At 35.5% G+C, this 18,287-nt stretch overlaps 1 protein-coding gene across 6 annotated transcripts in view; it reads left to right on the top strand.

Moving 5' to 3' along the window:
• Nucleotides 1-18,287, top strand: part of LOC118277873 (fibroblast growth factor 3) — a 187,220-nt gene that overhangs the window by 260 nt on the left and 168,673 nt on the right. For 4 of the 6 annotated variants that reach the window (XM_035596870.2, XM_050700068.1, XM_050700069.1 and 1 more), the window contains exon 2: nt 628-955. The gene's annotated coding sequence lies outside the window, so the exon portion shown is untranslated. Of the gene's footprint in view, nt 1-3; nt 146-171; nt 369-627; nt 956-18,287 lie in introns of those variants that run through there. The other 2 variants (XM_050700071.1, XM_050700072.1) reach the window with 2 other exon arrangements.

Raw genomic sequence — 18,287 nt, 5'->3', positions numbered from 1 at the left:
TTCCGGTTAACGTTTTTCCGAACAACTTCGCGCGTTCGAAAACCTTAGTTTCGCGATTTGGCAGCCGGTCCGGCGTTTTGCAATTGCATAACAATGCAGCGAAGGCCGGACCGCGTGGAAAAGTTGATTTTATCATTTCTCACAGGTGAAAATTAGTGTTTGGTGCCTAGGTGGTCTGTTTCCACGCGGTACGTGCGTACGTGATCGCAGATTTGGGACGATTTCAGTGTAACGACTTGTGTTCTCAGCTCGCCTGTTACGAAACGCTCCGGGCGAACAGTTTCTTACAGAAAAAAAACTTTTTTTTCATCAGACGACAGTTATCTGTTAATTGCTTGACAAAATCTCTTTTGGCACGGAGGCGCACTGTAAGTTTGCACCTCAGCATACGTTGTGCTCAGCACCAATTATTTGAGTAAACATTTGCTGACTTACGTTTTATCGCGTCCTTTATCGATTCTTGTAATTTTCTTTTTGACAATGTGCGGTTATTTTCAATTTGTTTATTTTTCTCCTGCGTGACGCCACTGGCGAGTTGTTACTCTATGATATTTTAGTGCCGAAATTTAAAAAAAAAGTGTATTTCCTGTGGTTTCTGTGTTAGCTAATAATGTGCGTGATTTTCAGTTCGCAGAGAAACGTCGGTGGGAAATATTACTAGTATCAATTACCTTCCCTGTGTGATGTCTATTTGCACCAATAATACGAGTGTTGAGTTGTTCGAGTTAGAGTTACAATAACCACAAAGTGAACACGATCTGCTCGGAAACTGTACGAAAGTGACACGCCGTTGGGAAACTCACGCGGTTTTGAAAAACATCCATTTGTGTGAACTAAAGTATTTCGAAAGTGTGACTTCGGTTTCTAGAGAAAAATTCAAAGTGTAACAGTTTATTAGTTAAAAATTATAGTTTGTGCAACATCTGTCCGCGGCAGTGTATAGAGATTTGAACAGGTGAGTTTTATTCTATAGTGGATTTGTGTTCTTGAATAATCGTGAACAAGCGGTAGTGTCTAGGTAGATAGAAATTAAATAGACGTTAATTTTGTCACGGTAGGCCCACCAAGAAAATGACGTAAGTTATAAAATAGTTATTTTGAGAAAAAAATGTTTGTGAATGGACAGTGAACGAAAGTGAGTTAGTATTCGAACTATGTGATTTGTGGGAACTAGAAGTATCGAAATGTAGCGGTTGTTTTAGAAATAGTTCGCTATTGGCTCTACTAGTACTAGACAGATTTCAGAGCCAACGGCATGACCTACAATCAACACATGTATAAACAAGTGCACGTTCTAATCGTATCTTCACGCCTCGTTAATGCAACATAGATACGTTTTATAACCATCTACTAGGCATTTTTTTATTTCAATATTACAAAAATAAAAATAAAATATTTTTTTCCACTTTTGAGCACAGTGGGCTAATCACCTTTTTACCTAGAAAAAAGTAATTTTAACAAACGATTTTTTTTTAAATAAAAAAGACAGCCGGTGTGATTTTTTTTTATTGCAATTTTGCATGTTGGGCCTATATAGTGTAGTGTTGTAGTATTTTGGATCGAAATGGAGAAATAGAGCAATATATATATTGCTTCCCCATTTCGATTAGGTTTTTAGTTTAAAAATAAATAAAATTCTGAATGGATATTTAAATATAGATAAGTAAAGTTAATAACAAATTAATTTTAACAATTTAATTTGTAACTATAAAGTAATCACTTCACTTTCTCCGTTTATTCAAGGGAAAAACTTTTGCTTTCTATGAAACGGGTCAAGTACTAAAACGTTAATAGTAACTTAAGTTAAAAAAAACTTAACAGTAAATATACAATGTGGTAGGGGTGAGACTTCTAACCCGTTAAGGCTGAGTACTACATCTAATTATAAAGACAAAAGTCGGGGGTCGAAGGGGTCGAATCCCCTCCCCCTAAAAATTATGGCTATTTTAATATTTTTTTTACTTTTTTTGATATCAAAGGTTGTATGCGTCGTAGAAACAAAAAAAAAACGACAAACAGTAGCTAATAACCTTGGCTAACTAATTCATTACTTTTTTCATACGTTTGATAATGTTTTGGTGAGAAAAAAAATCATTTGTGAATTATTTTTACCGAAAAAATCACTATTTTTCAATATTTTCAATTAGGGGTTCAACCCCCCATATTATTTTTTTTGTCTATAAAATTAGATATAGTACTCAGCCTTAACGGGTTAGAAGTCCCACCCCTATCACATTGTATATGTATAGCTATATTTTTATCTATATACATAAAAGAAAATTGTTTTAGTAACACTATGTAACTTATGTAGTTTGTAACTTGTAACTCAAGAACGGCTCAATCGATTTGGCTGAAAATTAGTGGTAGCTTAGAACCAGGAGACGGACATAGAATACTCTTTATCTAAGGATTTCCCGAAAATCCCACGGGAATGGAAAAAAACGGGATTGCGCATACGAAGTCACGGGAAAAAGTCTTCAAAAAGTTAGCACTTAAATAAAAATGTGTCGCCACACATCACGTTAGGTCTTACTTTGTCAGTAATGATTGTCAATTAAGGTGGCAAATTATATTTTTTCTTTACTTAAAAGATAGGATAGTATTAGTTAAACAGTTTTTATATAAAAAAAAACACACATGAAAATATTTTTATTAGTTTCATTACTTGAGCTATTAAAGATGATAAGTATTATCTAATTGTGTTGCAAATGACAATGCTAAGTCTCGGGTTCAATTGCCGGGTTTGACGAAGTAGTTATGATTTAAAAAATTTCTTAAGTTGTAATAGCAATGATATAAATAAGAACGATAATGTAACAAGGACTGCATAATTGATGAATGACTTTAAATGTACCAAGTCCTTTGGGGACAGTCATTATCATCATCATCATCATCATCATCATCATATCAGCCACAAGACGTCCACTGCTGAACATAGGCCTCCCCCAATGACTTCCAGATAGGCCGGTAGGAAGCGACCTGCATCCAGTTTAGAGATTTTTTTAAAACGTTGCTCCACACTAGTATTTTCTCCTGTATCGTGGGTGTGTTTACAAACATATAAGTTCACATACACATGACACCCAGACCCGAAACAACAATTTGTGGATCATACAAAGAATTGCTCCGTGCGGGAATCGAACCCGCTACACGTTGCACGGCAGCTAGTTACCCAGCCACCACGCCAACCGTGCAGTCAAAATTGTAGAACTATAAAAGTAATAGAATTATCCTGCCATTGAATTAAAAGTCCCATTGAATTACTCTTGTTAATTGAAGGAAGTCTATTATGTAATGAGTGTTGTAGGCGTTCGGCCAACAACCTGTCATTGCAGGTGTTGCCAGAGTTCAACGATTGCTGTACAGGCGCCATTGTAACCCATAAATTAATATCTTATCGCTTTAGAACTTTCTTTACAATATATTTTTCATGAGCTAGTTAGATAGATAGATCAGAAATATTATGTTAAAGGTATAAGTCATTGACTAGTATGATAATGGATTGGTTGCTGCGAGACTTGCTACAGGTTCTATTCTCACCCGGGACAGTTAAAATCTTATTGTGTAATCTTCTAATTGTTATTTATTGAGTAACTAGCACCCGCCCCAGATTTGCATAGGTTCTCTCGAATCACTCTATCTATTAAAAAAAACGCATCAAAATCCGTTGCGTAGTTTTAAAGATTGAATCATACAAAGGGAATTAGGGACAGAAAAAGCGATTTTGTTTCTAATACCTACTATGTAGTGATGAAAATTTAATTTGAGCGTTTAGACAGTGCAGAACACATTAGAAAATAAAAGTGTTTTTTTTCCATGAATGGTAACTGAGTTTCTAAATCAAAGTTGTCGACTATACTGCCAGTGTCGAGTAGTGATGGTAGATTATGTTCTAGCGTTGTTCCTAGTTGGATCTACAGGTAATGAATGGTCAATAATAAAGTCTATAAGTAGGCACCTAATAAAGTTTTATTGATAAATATAAAGCGTTAGGTTATACTCCTACATTTTTTCACCATTGACATCTAATCCCAAACCAGAGCGTCGATCAGGAAAAAAACTTTATTACGGGTCGAAAATGGAGCCGGTGACAGTTTTTTTTTATACAGAAAAAGAAACCTGTCATGATGCAGTCACCGGTTTATACTACAATAAAAACGTAATCTTATTTTAATAGCTTATTTGCAACCACTTAACATAATATGCATAATCCTCGCAGAACTGACTAAATTGCCATTTAATGCAAATATTTATTGACTCCTTACGAATTGCTAAAATTCTTCACACTATTCGTGAACAATGTTGCTGATCAAGATCATGAGACTTAATGACGTGCGAGTAACGTGGGTGGGTATCGATAAGATATCGAAGAACTGCGAGTTTTTTATCGATTCTTCCGGGTTCCCTGTAAAAATGTAGAAATGGTTAATGATAGCGTTGATTTAAAAGGCAGCGGGACTGACTGAGAGGCGTATATGAGTGATGAACTTGAAAGAATGAAATGTCCCACTCAGAGGACGAAATCCGACGTTTAGTTAATATTCATACTATATTATGGTTGAGATGTAGAGCATTCACAGTTTAAACGTTGTATAGCTAACATAGTTTCGGAGTTTATTCACAGATGCGGTTTATACAACACTTAAATAATAAAAATAACAAATTATGTAAACGACAAATATGCATTACATTCACACGAGTGCGAGACAACACACCGTCTGCCTCCGTCTGCAATACAATGACCTCGCAATGAAAATTTTCTTAAAAACTAAAAATATTCGGCCATGATGAGTTTGTCACAGAGTTTAGAATCGCACGGAATTTTTCATTGTGCTATCTCTATCTACGCACCAGTATCTGGCACTGATTTGATTACGATGATAACCCGAAGAAAGTATACAATGCACGATAGTGGCTGCGATATAAATTACTTATCTATTGCCCCGTTTCTTGTTATCTGTACCGAAAATGTGGCGGTAGTCGTCTCCTGCTATGATTGATTGACTTTCAAAATGTCTCGCCGAAATTCTAGGATACAAGAATTAAAATGGATTTTTTTCTACATTTTTTGTTAGCGGGCGCAGTGGGCGACTTGTTGATTGTCGGCCGGGAACTCTATTGTGACGTGCCCTTGACCACTTTCTTGTTAAATATTAAGACAGCTCGTTCAATTTTATTTATATCAAGCTGTGCGGTTCAGTGTTAACATAGATCTGCGCCAGCGACACGCATTCTCGCGAATATTTTGCGTAGCGTGACGTAAAAATGCGGAGTTTTGTTAATCCGGTACAAAGTTTAAAGTAGAGATAAAAAAAGAATAATGGGTAAACAACTAATTAAATTTTCAATAGCTTTCTTACATTAAGGTTTATTTTGCAGTAAATTAAAGATAGCTAAGCTAATTCACAAGAAGTTAATTGAAATGCGTAATAACACAAATCTTACTAGAAAATAGTCAGAACAAACAAGAGTTTCAGAGAGACGTCTAAAAACCTTTAAGCATTCTTATTTTACAGAACCTACTAATATTGTAAAGTTTGTGAGTATGGATGTTTGTTACTCTTTCACGCAACAACTACTAAAGGGATCGGAATTCAATTTGGAATAGGGATAGATTATAGTCTGGAACAACACATAGGCTATTTTTACACGGGAACACGGGCGAAGTCGCTGGTAGTACTAGTACTTAAATATTTTGGCATACACACTTATCTAGCTTAGGTTTTACTTTTCAATGGACATTATATTGTGCTATTGTTACTATACACACAAAATTACAATGTTACAAGACATGAATGGAAAACTATCTATCAGCTGCTTATCAGTCAGTAGTAAGTCAATAGAACTAAATAGGCCAGCGATATTGTCGTAGGCTGCCCTATCATGTTCATAAAATACCTTTCATACAGTATTGTTCAGTGTCGTAAGAGCTACTAGGTATTAAATGGCCTCCTGAGCTGCGGACTACCTAGCGGGTTTACCGTGGCTCCGGCTCGAAAAGCAGGAGTAGGAACGGGGTGGTTTTTAGTCAGTAAGAGTCTGACACTCCCTCTCGCCTCGTCCAAGGTGGGAGAAGTCATTGGATGATTTTCCCCTTCAAAAAAAAAGGTATTAAAAGGCCAGTAATGCATTTGTGACACCTCTGATTGTGCTATGTCTGCTTATTTTCTCCTTAGTACATATATAACTCGGAAAAAGTCACATTGGTATTTGCCGTTGGTAGGTTCTGAACCCGCACTCTTATGCATGAGAAGCGGGCGTCTTAAACTACCGGGCCAATTTAACTATACTACCTACTTCATATAAATTCTCCTATCTTATCACCTGAATGTCTGCTCAAAAATACATTTCTACCATAAGTAGCAAAGCGAAGTAGCATCTGACAGCTTCTCAACAAAATTCATAGAATATATAAAAACCAAACAACTCTACTAAAACAAATCACAAAATATATTACCTTTTTGATGTCACAAAATGTACATTTGCATACGTTAACGTCATTATGCGGAATTTTATTGGCCCACAACGACGTACCACTAGAAAATTAGATTCAATCGTTACAGAATGATTGATACGCTTAGACACGGCATCTATTCGAAATATATGGTTAATGTGTGAGAACCATCGCCCAATCCCTATTAATAAGCTGTTCGACTGTTTTAACAAACAAATAGACAGTTCTAAAATCAATAACGTTAGAAAAGTCAATTAACCTTAATTTTGGGCCGCTAAAATGGCGCTGGGCGCTGTCGTCGACGGCCGTTTGGAGAAATTTTGACTATTTTAAAATGAGAGATAATGGAGACTTGTAAAAGTATAGTAATATAGTGTATTACTATTTGGGTGTTAATAATATTAATTTTGGTCGTCGAGTGTAAATACAGAAAACTGGTAACTATTGCGAAAGTGTCAAGTGTGGAATGGAGCGCCACTAAAAATAGTAAAGTGACTTCCGAGTTCACAAGTGTCGTTAGCACTAGCACGTCACTAAAAGTACTTATTTGTGTAACTATTTTTTCCATACACGTGTTTTGTGATGTTTTTTGGGTATTCAAAGGACTATTTTTGTCATGTTGAATAATGGTGATGATAGTAATTTTCCTATTTTAGTGAATGGGCTAAGGGTACAACTTGCTTTAACTATTTGTTGAGTAAAAGATCTTGAGTTATGTTTGTTAGAAGTATTATATGAAATTCACAATTGGCAAACATGGAAACCAAATCGCCCATTATTTACAATTGAAAACTACAAAACTGATATTCGTATGTATATAAATTAATTATTATGTTACGGCATATTCACGTAACTGCAGACGAGGAACTCAACTAGTTTCAAGCTAGGCTAGAGACTCATATTCATGGGCAGCATTCCGCGACACACGACGCGGCGATTGTTGCACCACTAGTCAGCGTCATTTAATTATTGTATGTAGATATGTAAGTATATAGATGCACATTTTTATGCACCTTTCTAGCTATATAGCATGTGTATGATCATAAAATATTATGTGCTTATGTTGTTTAAACATGCAGTTGTTTTTGAAACCTCTCCACCAAACACGGTAAAACAACATTATCAATAGTCAGGAGTTAATAAAGTTAGCATCCTGACTTTATCTCGTGCCTACATCCACGGTAAATATTTCTACAAGTTTTATACTGCTTGCGTGGGATTAGCCACTAATCCTTGTACTATGTTCTCTTGTACTATCTACAAAACAGTTTAGGAAAAATAAGTGGAATAGATGTCAGAATGTATTCATTTACAACTTTATATAAGGAAATCATATTAATTTATATGGATTATGTCGAGTGAGTTTCTATTATATGTTTAACTGATTTCCCAAATAGGAGGTTCTCAATTCGGCCGGTATGTTTTTTTTTGTATATAAGTTTTTTTAAAGGGTTAAGGATTATGTCGAGTTCCTATATTTTTTGTAAACATTTAAAAAAAATATGCAAATGATATTGTAGTATAGTGTACGCCTAGTATGATAATCTATTTAGTATTATTTTATAGTTCTATGGATTACACTTTGGAGTACCTATATTTTTGTGTTAAAACATTACTTTTTCATTCACAAAAAATACCTTTAAACTAAAGTGCCAACTTCCCATGACTGGGATAAAATAGTGACTTGTCCCAACTGTACTTTGTAAACTTTGTCAATTGCACTTCGCATAAATAGACATACATAAAATATTAAATTATCCTAAGGAAAATTCTGTCTACATATAGGTACATGCATGAACAGGGATTTATTTATTTCCATAAAATTAGGGTATTAATTACCGTCTGAATCAATGTTTCCTCATATGATTGATTTTCCTCCTATAAATAACAAAATTAATTTAATTCTTGAAATTATTTTAATATACCTTCCTGTTAAAATTAGAATATCTGTGTTACTAGTACCTAATACAGTAAAATATTTTGACACATTTTTCCTTAAAAATGTTTAGGTTTGTTTCCGTAAAAAGGTAAATGTATGTATTTAAAATGTACAGAATGTTCGCGAAGCAGCATCTTAGCGGCCAAAAAAGCGGTAGAATGCGCTTGGGCATACGAAACTTGAGATAAAAATGTAGGAAAGTTACACGAACGACTGTTACTCGTAGCTAACTGGGATCGAAGCACAAATATTCAATATTATGTACATTGCATAATTTAGCGCTTTTTCAGAATAGATGTCACGGCTTAAAGTGGAACAAATCAATTTATTACGCATTTGAATGTTTACTCCGAAATAGATTTCCAATTTATTAGACCATCTAAAAATAAATACCTGTACCTTCTAACTGATTTATCTAAAAGCTCTAAATAGTTTTTCTGGTTAATTTAAGAGAAATAAGTATATTTTGATGCAAAATAGTTATGACGTCACACAGCTAGGAATGTCCTACGAAGTTCCTGGAAAATAGCATCGTTTTAGATCCATCAAAAAAGATATTGAATTTAACTAGTATCATCTTCGAACTTGGACAAAATCTCAAAATATATGGTTACTAACAATTTCGAAACAATAAAATAGTAAATAAAGTTAACAACCTTATCGAAAACTATAACTATGACGTTTCACAATTAACATGTTTGTGTTCACAACGCTAGGCGGCGGGAACAACTCGTTTTCATTCCGTTTTCCATAGAAAATATAGTTCAATGAATTAATTTGTTGAATACATTTATTTAATCAGATTTAATTTATCTTGTTGTGCGATTGAATACCGTTATGAGAAAAGATTAAAGGCGATAGCCAGTAATGCTGATATATGGACACTTCATTGGTTAGTTCTACGGTTATTCAATCTTTTATTTAGTTTCACCTGTCCCTCTGTTTAAATAATTATAATCATTGCTTTTGAGCTGTCCACTGTCTTTATAAGATTAATGAATACGAGACCAGAATTCAGTATAAAATGACCCAAAAAAACGTGATGTAGCGAATCACTAGGTACATAGTATAAAACAAAGTCGCTTTCTCTGTCCCTATGTCTCTTTGTATGCTTAAATCTTTAAAACTATCCAACGAATTTCGATGTGAATTGTTCCATAGATTGAGTAATTCACGAGAATGATTTATATGTATATCACTATTGCACCCAAGCGAAGTCTCTAGTTTACAAATAAACTAGACTTACTTTACTTAATATCCTGTGTCCCCTAGATGGGGCAGAGGGCGTCCACAGAGGTTCTCGTCCCATCGCGACCTGGCTTGAAGCACAGTGGACTAATCATTGCACTACTTGGTCGATAATCTTTGATTCCTGAAACCAAAACAGATTTACTAATAAACCCAGGTCAATAAAATACATTAAAAGTGAGTGAAAGTGTAAAATAAAAACAATAAAATGCAAAAATTCATGGATAAAAATAAAAGTCAGTTTTAAATGTCCGTACAAAATAATGCGTCCATTGAATTCATAATAAAAATTTAAAATTTCGCAACATCAAGTGCGGTGCGGTGTGTTCGCGATACAAATACTCGATAAACCGAATTATTTCGCGAATTCGGTTTCGGTTTTCTTGGCTTTTGGCTGCAGGCGAAAAAATGATTGTAAATTTTATTGTTTTACAATTTATTTGTTGTATAAAAAGTATTGAACGTTTTTATGTACATTTGCAGATGTATCGAACGAAACTGTCTGTTATTTTTTTCGTTTTCATAAATAATAACGCGTATCTTATAATTTTTAAGTACGTAAAACAATATTTTAATATATTAATAGGCATTGTATGTATCTTAAATCAACGGTGCCCTATAATAACTTTAAAATTCACTCTGTACAGATGCACTGTATTTCACCTTTTATTGAGATGTTTGAACAAATCTCCGTTGCACACTAAATACATGCGTAACTCATTAAATGAATGAAAAAAGTCTCAGTCCAAATATTTTAAAAAGTCGAGCACCAACCTGCCGGACCGGCTCCTGCATGTTCCGGTTTATAATTCGCGTAATTTTCGTCACAAGTTGACCCCTAAAATGAGATCTCGTTACCGAGGGCTAAGGAGCTATTTTTTTTTATATTTCAATGTTGCGTAATTATCTTGTACGAAAACGGTATTTGCATTTTATCTTTGTTAAAAAAGCCAATGCACATTCGATGTTTAAATTTTTCGATGAATTTTAAATTTCGTTTGTATTTTATCGATAGTTTAGAGTTATTTTCGGGCTTAGAATTCCCATCCCTATTTCCGAAGTGTCATAAAAGTGTGATTTTTTTGTGTGTTTGTGTTGTGAGCTAGACATTTCGGTACGCAAGGTTACTTACAACATCGCTCTCAATCGGCCATCGTGTTTAACTAGTGACAACAGATCACAGAGTATTTATAACGGGCTGTAAATAGTGCGTCTGATTGCTTCACTAATCACTATCACTTTCATTATATGTCATAGTACACATGTGTAGATTGGGAATCAAATCTGCAGTATGCAGCGTAGCAAATGATACTGTCTGATCGTCAAATTATTTTAGGTTGAAATTATGTTTGATTGAGTTCGAAGGTAGACAATTTGTATGTCTTTTGTAATATTTGTTTGTAATATTTTCTCTTTTGACATTCTAAGGGATGGTTTTTAGAAACACCGTCATTACATTGCATTTACTTTTTTAAGTTATTTATTAGTTACGTGTATATAACACTAAACTTATGCTCTTTAATTCGCTACCACCAAAAAGTCCACTCTTCTGAGCCGTCTGTCACAATCAGCGAATTAACCTAAAAATTGTTCAATATTGAAGTTTTAGTAGTCCAAAACTACTAGTAGTTCAAATCTACATTGAAAACCGATTCTTTAGACATTTATTAGGAGCTTAAACATTTCAACAGTAATCCGGTATAACTATAAACGTACAATTTACCTGCTTACAAACTTTACGTTTCCAATTATATCAAATATCAATATCTTTGCTTAATTTCACGATTAAATTTTAAGTAGGAAACCGTATTTTATGACTACTGCGAGAAATTATCTGCATATTTAGGTTATATTACATGAAACTTGTGTCATTATACAACAGAACTTGTGTGTTTGTGAATGGAGAAAAATTCTGTGAATTGTGCATGGTGTGCAGTAAATGGCCTTTTTTAAGGGGGAGAAATCATCCAATGATTTCTTCCGTCTAGGGTGAGGCGAGAGAAGTCAAGGGTTTGGTTCTGGTCGGACGCCGAGCTACCCTTGCTTGCCCGGTGTATATGATTAGTGGCAATAAGTGCCCTAATGAATATGTGCGCCTCTGCCTAACCCTTCAGGGATAAAAGGCGTGACGTTGAATCTACTGCTATTTTTATTAATCGTGGTGTTCGAAATAATAACATTAAGAGAAAAATAAGATAAAATCGTTAAGATAAGAAAGATATACGCATGTATTCATATATAACGTAGCGTAGTCTAAATATGTTTTCCTAGGACCAGTATGCAAACTTGTGCGTTATGGTCGAATCGAAAATCAGTTATCAGTTACATCAGAATGATCTTTCCATGATAAAATTATTCGTTGGAATGATTAGCTAATGTTATATACACCTAAAGTTATGAAATACTAGTTCTTAAAGTTTGTACACCAAAAAATATTTTTTTGACTAGAGCTATATTCTCATATAAGGCCTTCTAACTCAAGAGACCAGTACCCTTAGTACGAATTTGCTTTACGTTGAACGAAAACGAAACGAGAGCGCGTTCGGCCTTCTGATTGACCGGCGTGAATGAACCAACCAATCAGAGCGACGAACGCGCTTTCGTTTCGATCTCGTTAAACGTAAAGCAAATTCATACTAAATTATCATCATCAGGTCAGGAATACCTTCATCGATGAACAAGGATCTCCCATATAAAGAACAGCTTTTAATGTTTTTAAACATTACAAATTCGGTTTGCTTTACGCTACATATGTTCAAAACTTAAAATGTTAGTATCATTCTCTCAGAACCATGCAACATAAAACAGTTCCACATGGAAATTGGAGCAACAACTTTTGTACCTGATGATGTCTTTAAAAAGTTTTCGAAGACCTCGCGCAGATCAATAACAAAACCTATCAAGTAGATAAACATTTGCAACAAGACAAACAGCTATCGAAAGTTCCTAACTCAGTCCAAAGCGGTAACAACGTTATTCTCTTTGCAAACCCTTTCAAGCATTATTTATAGAGTAACAATACAAGTGAAGTTGTCTTCTGTGGTGGACAGGTTTCCCATGATCCTTAGTCTCCGATTTGTCGGACAATATCTAACTAACGGCACTGCTAAACACATGCATCTGTCCACTGCTACATTGAATTCAATGGACTTTCTATGGTGCAAGCCATAGGTTATGGGAACAAGTGTAGTCGAGCGGAGACAGCTTTGTGGACATGGGTATTGAATGGGATATTTATGGGTTTGCATGTTTTGACCCTGCGCGGTAGGAGATTCGCGAATCAAGCGCCATGCTTTTGATACCTGAATGTTTTTTTTTTTATTATTATGGAATAGTTGGCAAACGAGCAAACAAGTTACCTGATGGTAAGCGATCAGCACCGCCCATGGACACCCGCAACACCAGAGGAATTACATATTTCTATAATTTGTAGATTCTTCTGTATCTGAGCCCTATAAAGTTACACTTGTTCCTTCATAGAGCCGTAACTAATCTACGTTCACACGCGTAACTTAATTTATAATCTTATACTTTAACAACATTTTCCAAGCGACCATCTATTGGAATCCCGTTCATCTTCCGGGCTTTTAAATATAACACTTATCTAACAAAATGCTTCTTAAAGAAATAGTGAGCTGTTTACTAGAGATAATGAGTAAATACATAAACTTGTATCATAAGTGCTTGTGTGTGTAGTGTGTGTTAGCGGGTGCACGGTATGTGTGCGCCAATGCCATTATTCAATTGTTATGTAAGGCGACGACCTAAAATCGAATCGGACTGCAAGTGCTACGGGGTCCGCTGGGCTCAGTGTGAGCGGAGAGCGGGTAGCTGAGCGGGAAATAGAAACTAATTATTATTTATTAGTCCATGATAGGAATTTACGCGAACAATAGCTTGTTCTCGCAAGTACATTATAATTGCTAGTTTTTAGCAATTTTTTGATCTCAGAAAACTGATTATTCTTAGAATAAGTCGAAAATAAAACCGGCATTGTCATGCTCGTTAATCGCATTTACAGGGGCTTCCAAGGAGAATATTTAGTTTATATTTAACTGTAGCTTACAAACGATCAGTCTTAATAACTTAGCTCTCCGTAGATTTGGCTCCTAGATAGAATTTTTGACATAAGCTCCATACAAAATGCGGGACTGGTCATTAGAGACACATTTTAAATGAGAAACCGCTGAAAGTGGGGACTGATATCCTAGATCCGCATATTAGTAGCATGTTAACGTATTTACTTTCATACAGTATGTATGCAAATGGTTACACATTTCAAGGACGACTGAATGACTAATTTACTATCCACTCCTTTAATTAGCTGCTTTGATAAAATTTGAAACAATATTCGAAAGAATAGTTTAACTGGTCGTCTTTGATCCCCATTTCGGAACAATAGCGCTATATTGGTGCTACCAGTTTGGTGTTTGGTAAGTGTTATTTTATTTTACCTATTGACAATTATTTATTGCTCTGTGATCTCCTAATCACAAGTCAAGTATGGATATTGTTACAAACCCCTTATGAGAAAGAAAACCCAAACTCTTATGAAGAGATAGTCTATAGTCAATCAGTGAATTGTCATGGATTACTGATATTTGTTGATGATTATGTCATTGAATCGTGTAGATCATATTACATTTTGAGATCATTTATGGCACTCATACAATAATATACTTTGGTCGTATAGTTCGGAATCTAAGCACTCGTGCTTCTATTTAGTCAGCTAATGAGGCAGCGGGAGATTTAATTCATACTTAACGAAACACGTGAAGGGTATTCGTACGGAAAACAGCTATTTTTCTTAAAATATGTAAATGGCGAAGTTTTATAAGCCGTAGCGGCATTTGATAAAACTAACTAGGTATTGTTTACTTTGTATGCGAGATAAAAGGTGCATTGCCCGCTAAATCGAATCGAGGTGTGAACGCGAATTTCGTAAAACATACATACAATTGTTTTTATTGACATTACACGTGTTTCACTTGAGTCAGGAAAATGATTGTTTAAGAACTTCTCAGTAAATATTATCACAAGTGGATGTTACATTGAATATTTGTATAGGAATATCTATAGGCATGATATGGACCATTTTGTGAAACTAAACGGTTGGCCTTAGAACCTTTCGCTTATCTGCAAAATATTACATCACAGTATCTCGATAGTTCGTTGTTATAGACCATATTCACATGTGGTCGGTGGCCAGAGAACGGTAGGACATTCTAAACTTGTTGCTAGGGCTGCTACTTAAGGTTAGAAAAAATATTAAACGAATTAAAAAAAATAAAGTACCTACCTATTTGAAATTAGAACTATTTTTTGTGTAATAAGTATCGTGAGCCTCGCAAAATTAATTGAATGACACGTGACTTATGATTAAGAGTCCCGTAGTGACTTGAAATTAGTAGGGCTTTTCTCAAATCATTCACGTATATGACCATATTATGTGTGTGTAACATACGTAATATTTATGTACCCGTACCTAACTACTTATAGCCATTTCATATGATGTGTCTGGTCTAAGTCTCTGGTTAAGATAACAACCATGGTTTTCTAACTAGCGGTCAAATTTAGTTTTTCTCTTAAACTTGTTCCGGCATTAAACTGTTTTCTAAAACAACCGTTTAACGATAAGTTTTTTCGGGCAAAACTGTTCATCAGAAACTTTTGCCCTAAATCATTGGATTAAGTAATTTTTTTTCGAAGTGATAAAACAAGAAAAAGTTAGTAAGATACTTTGGTGTTTTTACCTCAACGACTAATCTACAATAGGGCAATTTGTTAGTAAAAAAGGGCCGTGAAAACAAGAAATGCTTTCACGACCTTAATATAATCAGATAACAATAAATTTCTTTTGTTGATATTGCATAATTAATTTATAAAAAAAGACATACAAAAAATTCTGTCACTATCAACCCTAACCGCTCATAATCGCCACTTGTTTGTAAGCACACGGGAGCCCAAACTCGATCGCAGCGCCGCGCCGCGTGCCGTGTCGCAGTCAAAAAACGCATAATCTATAACTGTTTGTTGCATTTACCTTAAATAATAGCGTAACGGACGGTTTTGACGCACTATTTATATTCCGAAGAGACGTTTATCTTCATTTTACGATTGTTTTTCTTGACAGTTAAGATTTAATCGCTAGTTTGTAATAAGAACATTTTGTTTATCCGTGGGATGTTGGTTTTGCTAGGGCTTTAAGAGTTTATCAATTGAGATAATGAAGTAAGAAGAAATTTAAAAATATGTGTTTTTTATTACTTTTCTAATGAAGTGTCTCAGCATATTTTGTCTGTAACATGATTTGAAGACAGCTGTTTTATCTAAAAATTACGATTTACATACGTAAATTAATGATAGCTCTACTAATTTCGAGTCACATAGGGACTCTTCATCACGCATCGAGCAGCGTGCGCAGACGCGGCGACGTCGCGCATTCTATTGTCATTGCTCATGATGAAGAGTCCCTATTTGACTTGCAAACTAATAGAGCTTTTCACCTATTAATAGTAAGCCTTGTTTTTAGTTAATTTAGTATGTCTCACGATAGTTATAATAAGAAGACAGTTGTATTGTTTTTTTGATGTATTAGTGTGAAAATATTTGAAATTGGCTATGCATATTTGTTACGAAAACAATACTCAGACTGTAGGCACGCACGTAGAACACAGACGTGTATTTTCCAAAGATTCAGCCGTCTAGATTAGAAGAATTGTACATTGAAAATTCAAGGTAATGTCAAGCGTGAACCATAATAATACAATGTAAATCACAATTCAGATACATACGAAATGTTTTCATAAATAATTCAACGAAAATTTCAGTTTTGTATACGGACGGACGGACAAGCGACAATGTAAAATTCAAAGTGTTTGACCAAAAAAGTCAAACGACACTGTTTTACGAGTATGATGATCACATTTCCGTGATAATGTGAATAATGGTGGTTTCGGGCCACTTTTTTTTGAAGTGTGAACAAATGAAAATTTTCTTATTTTTACTAACTGTCGTACTCAGAGTCATTTAATGGTTACTTAACCCATTGCATAGTAGTAATTATTTTCGGAACGAAATCTTTACTAAGGAATAGTTTAAGTAATCGTTAAATGTTTCTTAGCGCGGCAGTAAGTATAATAATATGAAACACGAATGGGACCCAATCTGGGAGTGACACTACAGGTTGAAAAAAATCGGCTTGAAACAATGCCGCGCAAAGTATTCGTTTCCCGCACGGAGCAATTCTTTGTGTTATCCACAAATTGTTGTTTGTTTGTAAACGCACCCACGACACAGGAGAAAATCCTAGGGTGGGGCAACGTTTAAAAAAAAAGCAAAAAGGAAGCAAAGGCAATGCTTGTGAATGAACCATCTGCAGTTGTAAATTCATATAAAAAAAACAGATACGTATCTGTACAGAAATGCAAAGACTAATTTATTTTATTATTTTATTTTCAGCCATGGTCGTCCCACTGCAGGGCAAAGGCCTCCCTACCCTCCTTCCACTCGTCTCTGTGCAGAGCTTTCTGTGGCCAATCCTTTTCATAGGCGTCGAGTTCATCCCGCCATCTCCTTCTGGGCCTGCCGCGACGTCTATTGACGTTTAGTGGGCTCCACTCAGTGGTGAGTTTTGCCCACCGCTCGTCCGACATGCGGCAGACGTGTCCAGCCCAGTTCCATTTTAAGCTTGCGGCTTTCTGACCAACGTCAGCGATTTGAGTTTTGGAGCGCAGTGTAGAGTTCCTTATTCTATCCGATAATCGAACTCCTAAGATACTGCGCTCCATGGCTCGCTGGCAAACCTTGAGTGTGGACTTCTGATGTTTTGTCAAAGACCAGGTCTGCGCACCATAGGTGAGGATGGGCAGAATACACACGTCCATGAGCTTCCTTTTTAATGTTAATGGAAGGTTGCCTTTCATTATGTCTCCCATGGACCAATAGCTTTTCCAGGCGTTCTCAGTGCGTCGAGCAACTTCTTTTTCTTGTCTCGCCTGGAAAGAGACTAATTGGCCCAGGTAGATGTATTCCTGGACGTATGCAATTTCCACTCCATCTACTTCTAACCTATGCTTTGAGCTGTTGGTCATTAGCTTGGTCTTCGACATGTTCATCTTCAGTCCAACCTCAAGGCTTGCTCTGCTGAGTTCGTTGATCATACTGCCTAGCTCTGATGCTGAAGAGGAGAAGAGCACTAAAAGACTAAGGTCCTCTAATATTTTCCAACAAAATCTATATCAAGACGACGTTGTACCTACATAGTTGTACGCACAATTGTAATTCCTAGTTCCACGGTAGCCGGCGCAATTTATTTTTGTCCCACATATTTATATTCTAGCTTGGATACCGTTTAGTGATATATCTCAACAAAGAGTAACGAGGCAGGCGTTCGCTCGGCCCCGTTTGATCTAACATCAATTATCGTTTAATCGGCTAAGTAAAAGTTAGAAATAAGTGTCTACGACATGTTAGATCTATTAGTCACTTGGAGAACTGAACTGTGAATGAGAAAATACTTGTTGGTTATTCAGAGTTACTTGTGTTTAAAATTAAGAGTCCCGCTGTGACTTGAAAGTAGTTGAGGGTTACTCAATTAGTTCACGTGCATAAGCTGTTGTTGCTAATTAATTTAGTTATGTACTG

Source organism: Spodoptera frugiperda, chromosome 18 (assembly GCF_023101765.2).
Source record: "Spodoptera frugiperda isolate SF20-4 chromosome 18, AGI-APGP_CSIRO_Sfru_2.0, whole genome shotgun sequence".
Taxonomy (NCBI): domain Eukaryota; kingdom Metazoa; phylum Arthropoda; class Insecta; order Lepidoptera; family Noctuidae; genus Spodoptera; species Spodoptera frugiperda.
Note: the sequence above shows the minus strand (reverse complement) of the source record. Positions and strands in the feature narration are given on the sequence as shown.